Source organism: Neopsephotus bourkii, unplaced genomic scaffold, assembly GCF_033783945.1.
Source record: "Neopsephotus bourkii isolate Nb327-2 ecotype Australia unplaced genomic scaffold, CSIRO-AGI_Nbou_v1 NB_1542, whole genome shotgun sequence".
Classification (NCBI taxonomy): domain Eukaryota; kingdom Metazoa; phylum Chordata; class Aves; order Psittaciformes; family Psittacidae; genus Neopsephotus; species Neopsephotus bourkii.
Genome location: NW_026902018.1, coordinates 4659596 through 4673020, shown reverse-complemented (window position 1 = coordinate 4673020; position 13425 = coordinate 4659596). Strand labels below are relative to the sequence as shown.

General features: G+C 41.2%; 1 protein-coding gene across 3 annotated transcripts in view; it reads right to left on the bottom strand.

Annotated features, from left to right (window-relative positions):
- Nucleotides 1-13164, bottom strand: part of SPECC1L (sperm antigen with calponin homology and coiled-coil domains 1 like) — a 68736-nt gene extending 55572 nt beyond the window's left edge. Inside the window, exon 1 of one of the 3 annotated variants that reach the window (XM_061370679.1) lies at nt 13022-13164. The gene's annotated coding sequence lies outside the window, so the exon portion shown is untranslated. Of the gene's footprint in view, nt 1-831; nt 1592-12615; nt 12701-13021 lie in introns of those variants that run through there. The other 2 variants (XM_061370681.1, XM_061370680.1) reach the window with 2 other exon arrangements.
- Nucleotides 13165-13425: the final 261 nt, after the last annotated feature.

The window sequence follows — 13425 nt, the reverse complement described above, 5'->3', positions numbered from 1 at the left end:
TGACAGCCATAATTTGAAGCATGGACTAAGAGAAAGGCTACACACATTGAAATCTTCTCTCTTGTAAGAGTGAGATAGCTGTCAGCTGTTTGCTTCATCTCCCCTGAGTCAGAAGACTCAGGATGCAAGATTAAGAGGAGGAAACTTCCACTCCTCTTTCAGTTATTTTGGGTGGAAGTAAGTGATCAGGTATATCTGAACCAATATCCTACAGCTGATTAGAAACATGAAACACACCTGGTTGTTTCCATCTCTTAAGAAGTGAAGCTTTTCAAAGGCACAAAAGGCAGACTGGTGGTCGTGCCACAACACACTGATCAGGAGTACTAATTCTTTTCAGTTAATAAAATTAACACCATACACCAACACACATTACTCCTTCCCTATCACCACCTCAGCTGCACACAAGTAATCAGTAAAACTCCAGTTGCCTCCTCAGACCCCCAAGTGCTGTTTACAGAAGCAACAGGAAGTTGCATTTTAAGACACTGGAAATATTTGCTTATAGTTTCCAGACTCCCTTTAGCTCTGAAAGCTGGCAAGAACATACACAGAAAGCTTTGTTTGCTGTTGCAGTTTCATCATCAGAATGTCAAAAATGCACTGGTCCTGCCACATGGCTACTAGTAATCAGAATGCCTTCAGAGAAGATTAAATAACTGAGAGGTAATTGAGATGAGACACTCCTAAGAAAACCAAAACCCAAACCAGAAAAACTCCATGAAGGTAATATGTTTGCTATACACACATAATTTTAAGTAGTACAACTACCTACTAGATTCCAGAAGTAGATGTTAATATTTACAGGTAGTGCCAAGTTGCCACACTTACATTTCTTGCCATTTTCATGTTTATGAGTTCAACACTTGTGCTTTTGATCTTATGCAGTTGAAAACTAAAACTGAAAAGACCAAAGAGGACAGAGCTGTTTAGTAAAGCTGGCATCATTACCATTGAATATTTTGAGGTTCTACAGACTACATAAAGAAGTTGCTCATAGCATAGTTGAGAAACAAACGAAGTTCCACTGCACACCTTGTGAAGCTGACTGCATTTAAAAATTACTTAAATTTGTCTTGCAACAAATCCAGCAAATCAGAACCATAACTTTTTGACAGCTCACAGAGGTAGAAAAACCATGCTACAATGAAGGTTAGTGTATGACTATCATACGTTTGGTCAGAGCTTGACAACCTTGCCTGGCAATCTAGATAAAGCAGTAGTTTCAGCTGGCATGCAGACATCCCGCAATAGCCACTTGCAATACACATTTATCAAGTCTACAGAGCACACTCATCAAGTCTGACACACCTTACAACATGCCAGATGCCCACTGCACACATGATCTTTGCATGCACAGTAAAAGATCCATACATTTGGTATCCACTTATTACAGCAAGTAGTACAGAAACATAACCCGCTGTATGTATAATCTCAAAGAGAAATACAGGCTGACATTAGGTTTTGCAGTACAAACCATTTATACTCCAACAAATATATCACAGAGGTTATCAGTGACAGAAGACTGGGTGCAGCCAAATGTTTCTCACCCATAATGGCTTTTCTAAAAACACGTTTTAGAAACACATTTTGTTCCTGAAAACATGCCACAGTATTTGCTTCAATAACAGTAAATTAATTTTTTGCAGTTAATTGCAAAGTGATGTAAATAACTGAAATTCAATAAAGTAACTAAGTATAACCCTTATGTTTCAGCTCAGCACTAGTTTAAAATACCCATAAATTTTACATTGAAAACCACTATTTGTGATTTACTGAAACTCAAAGGTAGAACCAACTTTCTAAGAAGATACTTAGAGAAGAGGGAAGTTTGGGTACTGCTGGTCGTGGTTTTGCTCCAGACAAACTAAACTCTAGTGGTTACTTCTTACTGAAAGAAGATTTTGTAATTATAGTTTTAAAACTGAGAAAAAGATACAAATGAGCCCCACTTAGCTTAAAATAAGGACAACACATTAATTAGCATTACAGGTTCTTTAAGCAGGCTCCTAAAGTGAATTTATGACCTCTCTGTGCAAATTTCTCTCCTCCTGCCTTCTCCAGGAAAGGAGGATGGGGTTTCAGCACTGAAAACAAAGGCATCAATATTGTTGAACTGTGAGTGGAAAAATCCCTACTTCACCCAGTTTCTCAAGAGGCAGATACTGCAGAAAAATATGACTTTTATGCTTCTAAAGATGAACCCATTCCTTAGGAAGACACAGTATTACGAATCAACAATAAACTTGTCTCTGCCCAACATTAATTTTAAATAAGGAAAAAAAAGGCTCACTAGCCAAATAAAACTTTCTAAACATTAACACAAAACACTAAATAACACTCTCATTCAAATGAGAGCTAAAATAGTCTCTCACTATTGTTTTACAAAGCAAATACTGCATATGAAGCTGTAGTTTATATTTTACCTTAGGGAGAAAGAAGGAATTACTGAAGATTTCCTTTCCCTTTACACACAATTTCTCCCATTTCCAAGAAACAAATTTTAAAAAAAAAGGAAAAACCAAAAAGTGAAATAGGACTTTAACACTAAGAAGTTGCAGTGTCATTAAGAGTTGTAACTCTATGAGGTAGTCAAAAGAAAGACTTTTGGAGGTTCCTCATCTTACACTACTAAACAAAGTATTAATCTATCACACTACTAAACAATTTACCAACAGGCCCAAGATACTACTGGAGAACACCTGATCAACACCGGCACTACAGTATCAATTATAAAATAAATCAAGATGGAAAAATGACAAAACAAAGCCCAAAATATCAGATAGAAAGACTGCATTCCTAAACTAAAATGTAACTATTTGCTCTAACCTGTATCCTTTCCCAGAGGTCTCTCTTTCCACAGCACACATAGTCCAGGAAACAAAAGAGAATCTTGCTCAGGAGCGTGCTCTCCTTGCTCTGTGGAGGCATGTGAAACCAGTCCTGCATTTTATACCGACTGCAAATACAACTCCATAAATAATAATTTAAAAGTGTTTTGCCCAATGGCATGGCTCTGCTCTTTACTGGAAACTGATATGATAACATCCACCCAGCCAACATGCAATGCTTTCAGGATGACTCTTATGTACTCTTTAGAAATCTGAAAGCTAAAGCAGGGAGGGTATGATTTCTAACTGCGATTAAAATAATCTCACCCATTATCTAACAAGCCTATTTATGCCAATATTGCTGTCACAAAAGTAAGGCCCAATTAAAAGAGTACAAAAAGTAGTTTCCTATGGCTCTAAGGTAAGTGAGGGTTAAGCACCTCAGAGGTATTAGTTTTTTGCTTTTGGTTGAAAATACAAGGTACCAAAAGGCACTAAGCAGTTTTATCTATTTAGAAGTTGTGAATTATTACTAAAGTTATAAATAATCTTCAAGTTAACTTTTAGGAGTTCCAGAAAAATAGAAACAACTGATCTCTCAAAACTGACTATACTGAGCATATTTGAAAAATCACATACCCAAGTTACAGAGAAAAACAGAAATATTCACATCTAAGAGCAATGGAGTTAGTACACTTTCACCATCTATTTGTACAGGTTCTTTAGATTTGATGTATTTAGGCTGACAACATTTGCCCAGATAATAAGGGAATGACATTTTTAGGTCACTTACATAGTCCCAAAAGGCAGAACCATGAAGAAAAGATTATGAAATACAGCCTCTTCAACCCCCTGTGAAACACAGATTCAGAATTTCCCCAAGTGGATACAAAACAAGCTACACAGGGAGAGACAGAGTTTTCTACATTTGTAAGTTCCATAGCTCAAGCTTCCAGTCTGCAAGCTGCACAGGCACTCTACCGTGATGTCTCTTGCTCAATAGTTCCAAAAATATAATCCATTAACCACCAGATTCCAGAAGCCCAAAGCAGTGCATTTGTTTTATTGCTCAAGATGAAGACATCAGTTTTAGTGACCTGAAAGTCAGCTGATGTTGGAGGGTTATTTAAGATACCAAGGATAATAGGAAACTGCATGGAATCACAGAAGAGATTAACTAGACAATAAAACCAGCAAATAAATGTAGATAAATACAAAGCAACCTAACTCTCAGGGAAAAGCTTCGTATATAAATGTGCTTTCAACTCATCAACACCGTCTATCAAGGCTTCAGTGTTTTGATTCACAGCTTCATTAAACTATTAGTTTTTATTCCAACAGTGTTTGGAATAAGGCAAAATACCCCAAACAAACCGACACCAAAGCAATTCCAGGAATTGTTAAATAAAGGAACTTCTCTCACCCAACAAATCAAATTTTTGCCCATCTGCCCACAGCTTGATATATGCAGCTCTGGTCACCTGAAAAAAAAGATTCTCTATAGACCTGGCAGAGTTTCACCAAGGGGTAAAAATAAGATCAAAGGTATATAATGTATAATAGCTCCTATGAAACATCTCACAGGGAATACAGTAAAAGTCTATCAAATCTTGAAAGATACCGAGAAGACAGACAGGGACTGGCTGTTAATCATCTCTTCACTAAAAGACCAACAAATGAAGTTAGAGCCAGGTTCAAATTAAGAAAAATGAGCTATATTTTTAATGAAGATTGAAAGAATGCTGTGGCTGCACAAAGAGTGAGTGGAAGAGGAGACTGGACATGCACAAGGTAGAGAAATTCCCTAATGGATGCTAAATAGCTGAGCACAAAGGACCCAAAAACCCCTCTGAGCCAAAAATAATTGCAGGGTGGGAAAGCAGGCAGAGCAGGAGGGAAGGCTTCGGGTTTGGGTTTATTTCCTGAGGCATCTGTTCACATCCCAGTACCAGGTGGGATGGGTCCCTGCACCAGCCAGGGCCATGTCTGTTCTGTTCTTGTGCAGTGAGGAAATATACAGATGTCAGTGATTTATGGATACTGCAATTTTGGAACAACTGAAGCAGGTAGTTATTTACAGAGGAAAGACTTCCCTATTACGTAAAAAAATCAAACAGGTTTTTACAGTTTTCCATTACAAGTTGTGGAATTACGACAATAGAAATTCTACCTTTTTAAGTTACGTTTTCCACCCACTCTTTTCAAGCCACATTTGCTATTGCTACTTCTCTTTTAAACCAAGCGGAGGAAAGGCCAGAGCTTTGGGCAAGAATTGGCTGTCATATACCTAAATTTCTCTACTCCTTCTTTGGAGAAAACTTCAGAGCTTTGACTGCTGTGAGCAATGTGTAACTGTTGCAATACTTAACATTCCAGACAAGTGACAGGAACATTTACAGAACTCCTAAACTTATGAACTGTGCTCTAAAAGCCTTTTCATAACAAAATTAAATAATGTAGTCTTGTTTTCAAGCTCCTACTTTAAACAACTGCTATTTCAAACCACTGCTGAGGAAAGAAAAAACAACTGTTCACCAATTAAATCCAACTGATTCTTCTAGCACTGTCCATAGCTCAGTCTTGACTTGATTTCTACATTGAGTGCACCTTCAGAAGCTTCTTGGGGTTTTTTTGATTACGGGTTTGTATACCAGAACAAAAAAATCACCTTACTGGTATCCATCCTGAGCTGATTAAAAAATGCTCTAAGCAGCCTAAGAAGCATGCTCATTAACTATGCTGCTCATGCTACAGACGAGAATACCATCCATGTTACTATTAAGCAGGTTTTATTTCACTGGTGTAGATAATACGCAGAGTAAAAAATAACCTTATATGTGAAGGCAGTCTGTGTGTCTCATACAATGCAAATTGACATAAACCTCAACCAGCAGAACATGGTAAAGGAAACAGAAGAGCAAACACAATATGTAGAATATTACTTATGATAAACATGAAAGGACACTAAAACCTGGTTTGGTTTGTCATTTTTCACTCCTTTTGGTAAACTTCACAGTTGTACCCAAATTTCACACCATACACTGACAGATGATGCAATATATTCCTCTTTCCTGGATATTAATTACACTTTTTAGATTTTAGAGGTAGGCTCAAACAAACTTGGCAGAAATCCCAGCCTTCTCTGTAAAAGCCTTAGGTTGAAATTTCAACAACCCAGAATCAGCTCTTATTTTGGCACTGTATATGTTTTCTGGGGAAAAAAAAAAGAACCACAGTAAATTTCCCAGCTAAAAGACTAGCCAGATTTAACTAGGAAAAGCAGACAGTCTAAGAAAACGATACTTGGTCTGTTAACCACGTTAACTGAAAGTGTTGTTTATCGTCATTCCAAGTATCTTCTAAAGTAACTGTTATTACAAAAATCAATAACCCTCCAGTTACAAAGGTGTATTTAATGTCATATAAACCTAAGTATATATCGTATTCTTTAACCAGATTCTCCTGCACACATGGAAACTTTCCTTGCACTGCCAGAGAAGTACTTTCAAAACCAGCAATGTACAATTTTAAGACCAGGGAATTTGGCAGAATACCACAAGAGGTGCACAACTAATACAACAGTTTCCTGTTTCAAATAGCTCAGTAGACACTTCAGTGTGATGTACTCTGTCTTTAGTACAGCTGTCCCCAAAAGTGTTGGCTAGAGCAGGTTATCAGTGGTGACCTTTTTCCTTCTGCCCACTGAAAATGTTGTCAGCTGAACTCTTGTATCAACAACTGCAGCAAAGGCTTCTGCTGCTGCATGAAGCTCCCACGAAGACAAGCAGCAGTAGCTTAGCTCCACCAGAAGAGTGGATGGGCGATGTGCTGTTTCAGGAGCTAGACCAGAGGTTCCCAACACATGTATGCTACAGGTAAAACCTGTAAGGTAAGTGAATACCTTCAACCAAGTCCCATGTTCATCCAAAACACTACACCAGATCTTCAGCTCATAAAAGCTCCAAAACTCTGAATCCTCCTTCCAGTATAGTTATGATTACAAATCTGTTCTTACCAGCTGTTGACTAATGTATTCTCAACTAGAGCACTTTCTATCACCTGGATTTATGGACCTGGGAGGTGAGTGCGTGCTCACTATGTCCACCTCACCACTGACCTAGTCTGGCAACATTCCTGAGGGCACTGCAACAAAAAAAAATAAGAGAACAGGAGAAGCATACAGAGATACATTCCCTGAGGACCATCCCAACCCTCAGGGGGTTGCTTACAGCTCTGGGATTCCCAGCCCCAGAAAGACCATCCTGGTCACAGGTGACCCAAGGGAATGGCCTGATGGGAATGGACCATCCAGAAGCCAGCCTTGCTAAGGCTGGAGGAGGGAAGTGCCTGCTGGGGATTGCTTAAGCTAGTAATGAAAATTATTTAATTGTACCCTGCCACCAAAAAAGGCTGTCCCACCCCTTCCTCAGATCTCTCCCTTCTTTCAATTCTAGAGATCATAGCTTGTTTTTTGATGAGTTGGTCTTTCAGTTAGATCAGTCCTGATCTGACTCACCCTATAATTGCCAGATACCATGCAAAGGAAGCAGCGGGACCTGGAACTGGGAACAAGAAGGAAGGCTCATCCTTTCAGAGGCAGTGTAGCCTCAAATTCGTTTTAATTCAGTCTCAGGCTATTGGAAACTCAACAACAGCCCTGATTTAAACGAACCTCTTATTGCCACCTTACCACCACCAATTTCGAAGCCACACTATTCAGTGGAGACACATGGTATGAAAGGTGAGGCAACAGTGATGAACAGTGTCATTTTAAAGCAATCAACACAAGACAAAACAAGGCACTGAGGGGTCTGAAGACTGGATATCTATGGCTCTGACCCACATCTTCCTTCACCTCCAAGACCTACCAGCAGCACACTCATTACTTAGTTTAAAATCATTTAGGCTTGGCAGACATAGAAGAGACAGAACTGCATGCAAATCTTTCCTAAATAACCTGGTATCACTCAGGGAGAAGCTACCCCAGTGTGGAAGCCCAAGGACATACATTTGAGTCATATGGGAAAAAAGTCCTCAGGACAGAGCCTTGGGCAACATGGTCTAGTGTGAGGCATCTCTGCCCATGGCAGGGGGGTTGGAACTGGATGATCTCAAGGTCTTTCCCAACCCAACCCATTCTATGATTCCATGACAGGATGGGGAGGTTCCCATTTGTGGCCACTATTTTTTTTCCTCCCCTGGGATAAAGGGTAAGATACTGTTTCTCTTTCACATTTTTATTCCATGCCTTCTGGAAAAGAGTGAATCAGTAACCAGTTTATGGAGTACCTGTTACCGTGGACAGTTTGGTTGTTGGAGCAATGCAGAACTCTACGTAAGACGCAGCCTGTGAAAGTACTGAAAGCCCAGGACCAGTACAGCACCCCTAAATGATGTGACTACTCATGTGCTGCTATCGCCATAGAATGCCAAGCACCTAACACCTTAGCACTTGCCATTGTAAAACACTTCTACTGTATTTCTTTGATAAGCTCCTATACCTTCAGGTTTTGGGGTGAGTCTTTGATATTTGGCTGAAGGCCTCAGCATAGCTTTCCCATTCCCACCAGAAAAATGTAGTCTTTCCACTCAGAAAGACAATACTGAAGTCTTTGGTTATTTTTCCTTCAAATATCCTTTACTTACAACACTAATCCATAGGTTATAGCCTTAATGGAATAGATATTATTTATTTACAGGTATATATCAGAAACATTCTCAGAAACCTTCCAAGAAAATCTTATAATGCATATTGTTATCATTTTATATAGCAAATTTACTTCTGAATGTGAAACACAAGTAGACTGAAATCTCATGTGCAAACTTGGAATGATAATCTTTGAAGTGTTTCTAATGTTTTTCCTGTAATTTTACTGCAAATCACAGTAACGTCTATCATAGGAAACAAAACCTTTGGAGAACAGCATAACAGCACTCTAAAAAACTTTTTCAAAGTCAGACTTCCAGGTTGAGGAAACCTGGAGGTCTGTATTTTTGTATAAGTCTATACAAAAAGAACAGCAACAATTGTGGGTGAAACGTTTATGGCAGCAAGTGTTAATTTTAACCTCTTAATTCTTGAATAAAATTTCTCAGTATAGCCAGACCCAGTGATATTGCCACATTCAAGGATGCATCTCATATTTACAAATCATAAGTCAAGAAAAATTTAATGACAACTTCCAGCAACTATACTTATTTAAGAAATTCATCTTTTCAAGAGACCATGTGATATAAGTGAGTACAGATAAAAAGTGGCTGTGCATGCTTCTGTCACTGCTAGGAAGGAAAGATCTCTTTTGCCATAGAAAGAAGTAAAAGCAAAACTAGAGCTTCAAGTGATCAGAGTTACTCAGATTTATGGTAGGAATTATGTCTATAAAGAGCAGTTTTAATTATTTTTTTCTTTTTCTCCAGAAAAGTCCATATTTTTCAGGGACTTGAAAGAAATATTTACCTCTAACTATTTATAACACTGGTTGGTTCTTAGAGAAAAGCAAACTGAAATAGACATAACCCTTATTTGCAAAGAAAGAGAGATTTTTCACCGTACATGATGCGACTTTGAATGCATACCCATTATCAAACCTCAGTACCATTTAGCTCGCTAAACAAAAGAAACTTTAAGCTCAGTACAACTTGGCAACACAGTTAAAATTAAAAAAAATCCTATGATTAAACAGAGAAAATCAAGCTCTAATGGACCATTTTTATAACTTGCCTGTGTCAGTTAAGACTTGTCAATATGAAGACTGCCAACATTTTAGAGATGAAGAGTGAAATGTTCTGTTGAAGGAGCCTCTCCAGCACCAACTCTCACAGAGCAAGGAAATTCTGCAGCCAAAGTTTCAAGAAGGCTTCATCTGCCAAAACCACTGAATGCTTTTAATTAAGAACATATACAGAAATGGACTAAGAAGAACATGAAGTTTCAAGGAGTGTTCAGAATGCCAGCCTCTTGGTCAAGCTTTCCACCCACTCCCTAAAAGTATATCCCACAGGAAATCATTACTCACTGCATGTACCTGTGCAGAACACGTATCCTACAATGGCCAAATGACCAAAGTAGAGGAAATGTTTTTAGCATCAGAAAAATACTGATACTTTCAAACTTTCCGGCTGATGTCATCAAATACATCACTTGAGTACTTCCATACTACCTTTATTTCTTTTAAATACTATTTAAATACTAGACATTAGATGCCTACTTTACTTTCCTGACTAAAACTGCATATGTAACAGTTTGTTACAGGCAATCATTCGCTTGGCTTCATTTTGGCAAACAGCCCTGGAAAATAAAATTAACTGAAGACCATGCAAGACTTTTCTTTCACAGACGTCAAACCAAGTCCTTCGTAAAAATTACATACTTTCTCTCTTGGAATTTTGCTTGACTTTACAACCTTGTAATATGTAACAAATGGCTAGTTCTAAATTAAGATTCTTTTCTTTTGGTACTGACAACTTTCAGATTGATCCCCTTTAAAAAGTCTCCCTCTACCCAACTTCACAACTGGTTCTTGTGCTACCCTTCTCTGCGATTTAGGAAGCTACTAGTTCTGCCACTTACGTGCAACAGTGTCAGTTTTTTGCAAAATTAAGGAATCCTAAGACATTTTACTTACAAAGATGAAGATCAAAAATTGTAGTGTCTTTATGGTAAAGAAAAAAAATCCTCCTTCCCAAAGAAAATAATGCATGTGCCTGTGAAAACTCTAATGATGAATTATTTATATGTTAAAAGATAGTACCCTATGATGATTTGCAGGCTGCATTAAACTGTTAAGTGGCTTCTGTGATCATTTCAGTTGGAAAAAGCTCAAAGGAAACAAGTAATATGTTCCTTGTGACTAGTCACTTAAGGCTACGATTAAGAATGTAACTCAGCTTTAACACCCATTTTCCCTTTTCAGTAGAAAGACTAAAAATTTGATCAAATGAGGTGATTTTTGAAGCCAGGAAGTAAAAGCATAACATTTCTTATGCTGTTTTTCCCACTGAGCAATAAAGACAGTCACATTAATAGCATTATACACTTCTAAAACTGGATCCTAGTTGGCAAGACAGGCTCCACCATCGCAAGATCAAGGCAAGAAAAAAGGAACTTCTGAAGTACGCTAGTGAAAGATCTCTTAGGAATTTCTATCACATGCCTCTACCTTCTGAGTGTATTTTCCTCTTTCATACTAACAATAAAGCAAAAACGGCACAAACTTGCTTCCCTTCACCACGTTACTTAGAAACATATATTTATTCATACCTAAGGAGTTAACTGTACACAACCTCATCTATTTTGTACAATGAAATCTTTGCAGCATAAAAATAACTATTCCAACATGCACATAGACAGGAACTTCTAAAACTCATTGGCCTTTCCTCAAGCCTGATGCAGAAGACGCCTTTGGTAGCATGCCTAGAAGACCACAGAGATCACACTGCCTTAGAACATGGAGGGAAAAGGAAAATACCACAGACCTGGGAAGCTGCAAAACACAATAAAAATCGCAGACCATGAGCACTGGAAATCCTGCACAGAGGTTTGCCCATTATGATGTTTCACCATCAACAAATTTTAATAAAGCGGTCTTTTAAACTGCTAAAGAGAGGACAAAGATCTTTATCAATGATCACACCAAAACTCATGCCAATAAACAGTTCTTTCACTTGAGCCTACAATAACTGGGAAATGCGGACTGCAGTACTAATCTAGATGGCACTGTATCTGACAGAAATGGTACAATAAATCAAAGAGATTTGAGATGTTTTGTTCTCCTCAGTTATGTATTGTATTCAGTAAAGAAAAACAGACACAGGTCTTCAAACATACTGAAACATCTGAAAAAAACAAGTTTCCTTTTCTGTAATTTCACATAGTCTACCAGCCTAGAATCTGATCTTCCCATCAACTGAAAGTTAAGTGGCAGTGTTACAAGATATGATACTACTCCAATCTCAGTCTGTTTACAATGATCCGCTCTTCATTTTTGTTAGCAACTACACAACAACGATCTGCTAGGCTGGAGGGAGCAGGAGAAACTGCACTTCTGAGCTGCTGCAGAACTATACTGTGACCCACAGAGAGTTAAAGGCAGCCACTGGCTTTAGTTTGTCTACATTTCAGCAGCCAAAGTTCATACCATTAATTAAGCAGGAAGCAGCAACAGAAGAGTCATGTTTGCTTTTGGGGTGAGCACAGCTTGCACAGACTACGTCCTTCAACACAACTTACGGCTCTTCAGAACACTTTTCACCCGGTGGAACCATTTACAAGCCATATTTTCTGCTATGAGACAGCTGTGTTTTCCAGATCCCGGCAAAGACAGACACTCCATGCAGTCACACACAGTGAGATGCTGTTGTGGAGAGGAGCGTGCAGTTTGCTGAGCATCAGCATTGCACTGTTCTGTCTGAGGACACCGAGCATGGAAGACCCCTAGAACAGGCTGATGACTGATTCTGGCGCAGGTCACATAAGGCTTACAAGAAGGAATACCGTGAAGTAGAGAAAGGGTGACAGCAGGCACAAAACTGGAGCTTATAGATCTTTCGGATATGAAAATACAGAAAAACGGCACTCCAGACAAGCATGCGACCCAAATCCAGACAAAGGTCCTCCACATCACACCAAAACCTAGCTACAGGGCACTGAAGTGCAAGCAAACCACCCTTCTCCTCAGCAAAGCTTCCACACGCACCACCACCATCCCTCTCCACAGAAACAAGCCAACAGCGTGAAACAGATCATTTCACCGAGGGATGCAGACGGGAGCTTGTCCTCCGTTACCTCACGGCTCCCCCGGAGCGGCTCTGTCCTGCAGCGCCTCAGGCACAGCCACAAAATGGGTGACAGGGACGAGGCGGCGGCTCAAACCAGCGAGGGGAGGGAGGAGGACGCGGCCGCGGGGCGCGCGCGGGGACCTGAGGTAACTGAGGCGGGAGCGGGGCGGCTGTCACCGCCGGGCTCGGCTGAGGGGTGACAGCGCGGCCGGAGGCCCCTCAGGGCACACGGAGCGCAGGGGGCGGCGGCCGTAAGGAGGAGACCGAACCCGGGAGGCGCGGGAAGGGGCTGCCCGCGGCGGTGAGGCGCTGCGGCCGGCGGGAGCCCGGGACACGGGCCTTGACGGGGCCTCCACGGGTGACCCCTCAGCGGGCGGGGGTCGGGGCTGAGCTCGCCGGCGCTGGGCGCTTACCGGGCAGCCGCCTCCTTCCCGCTTCTTCGCGGCGCGGCCCCTGTGTCGGGGGACGGGACCGGGACCGGGACCGGGGCGGGTCAGGCCGGGCTGGGCCGCGCCGCGAGCTCCGCCGCCGGGGAGGGGGAGGGGGCGCGGAGGGGCGCGCGGGGACCAGGGACCCCCTCCGCCCGCCTCCACCCCGCCCCTCGCGGGCGGTGCCAGCGCACTGCGCATGCGCTGAGCCTCGCGCAGGCCAACCCGGCGCCCAAGTCGGGGGAAGGAGGGAGGAGCGCGCGCGCGCGCGGGCACGGGTGGAGCATGCGCCGTCGCATGCGCAGCGGGCGGGGTTGGGCTGAGGCGGCTCGCGCCGCTCTGCCGCGCACCTGAGGGTGAGGAGGCGGCACCGGCTGCGGGCGGCCCCG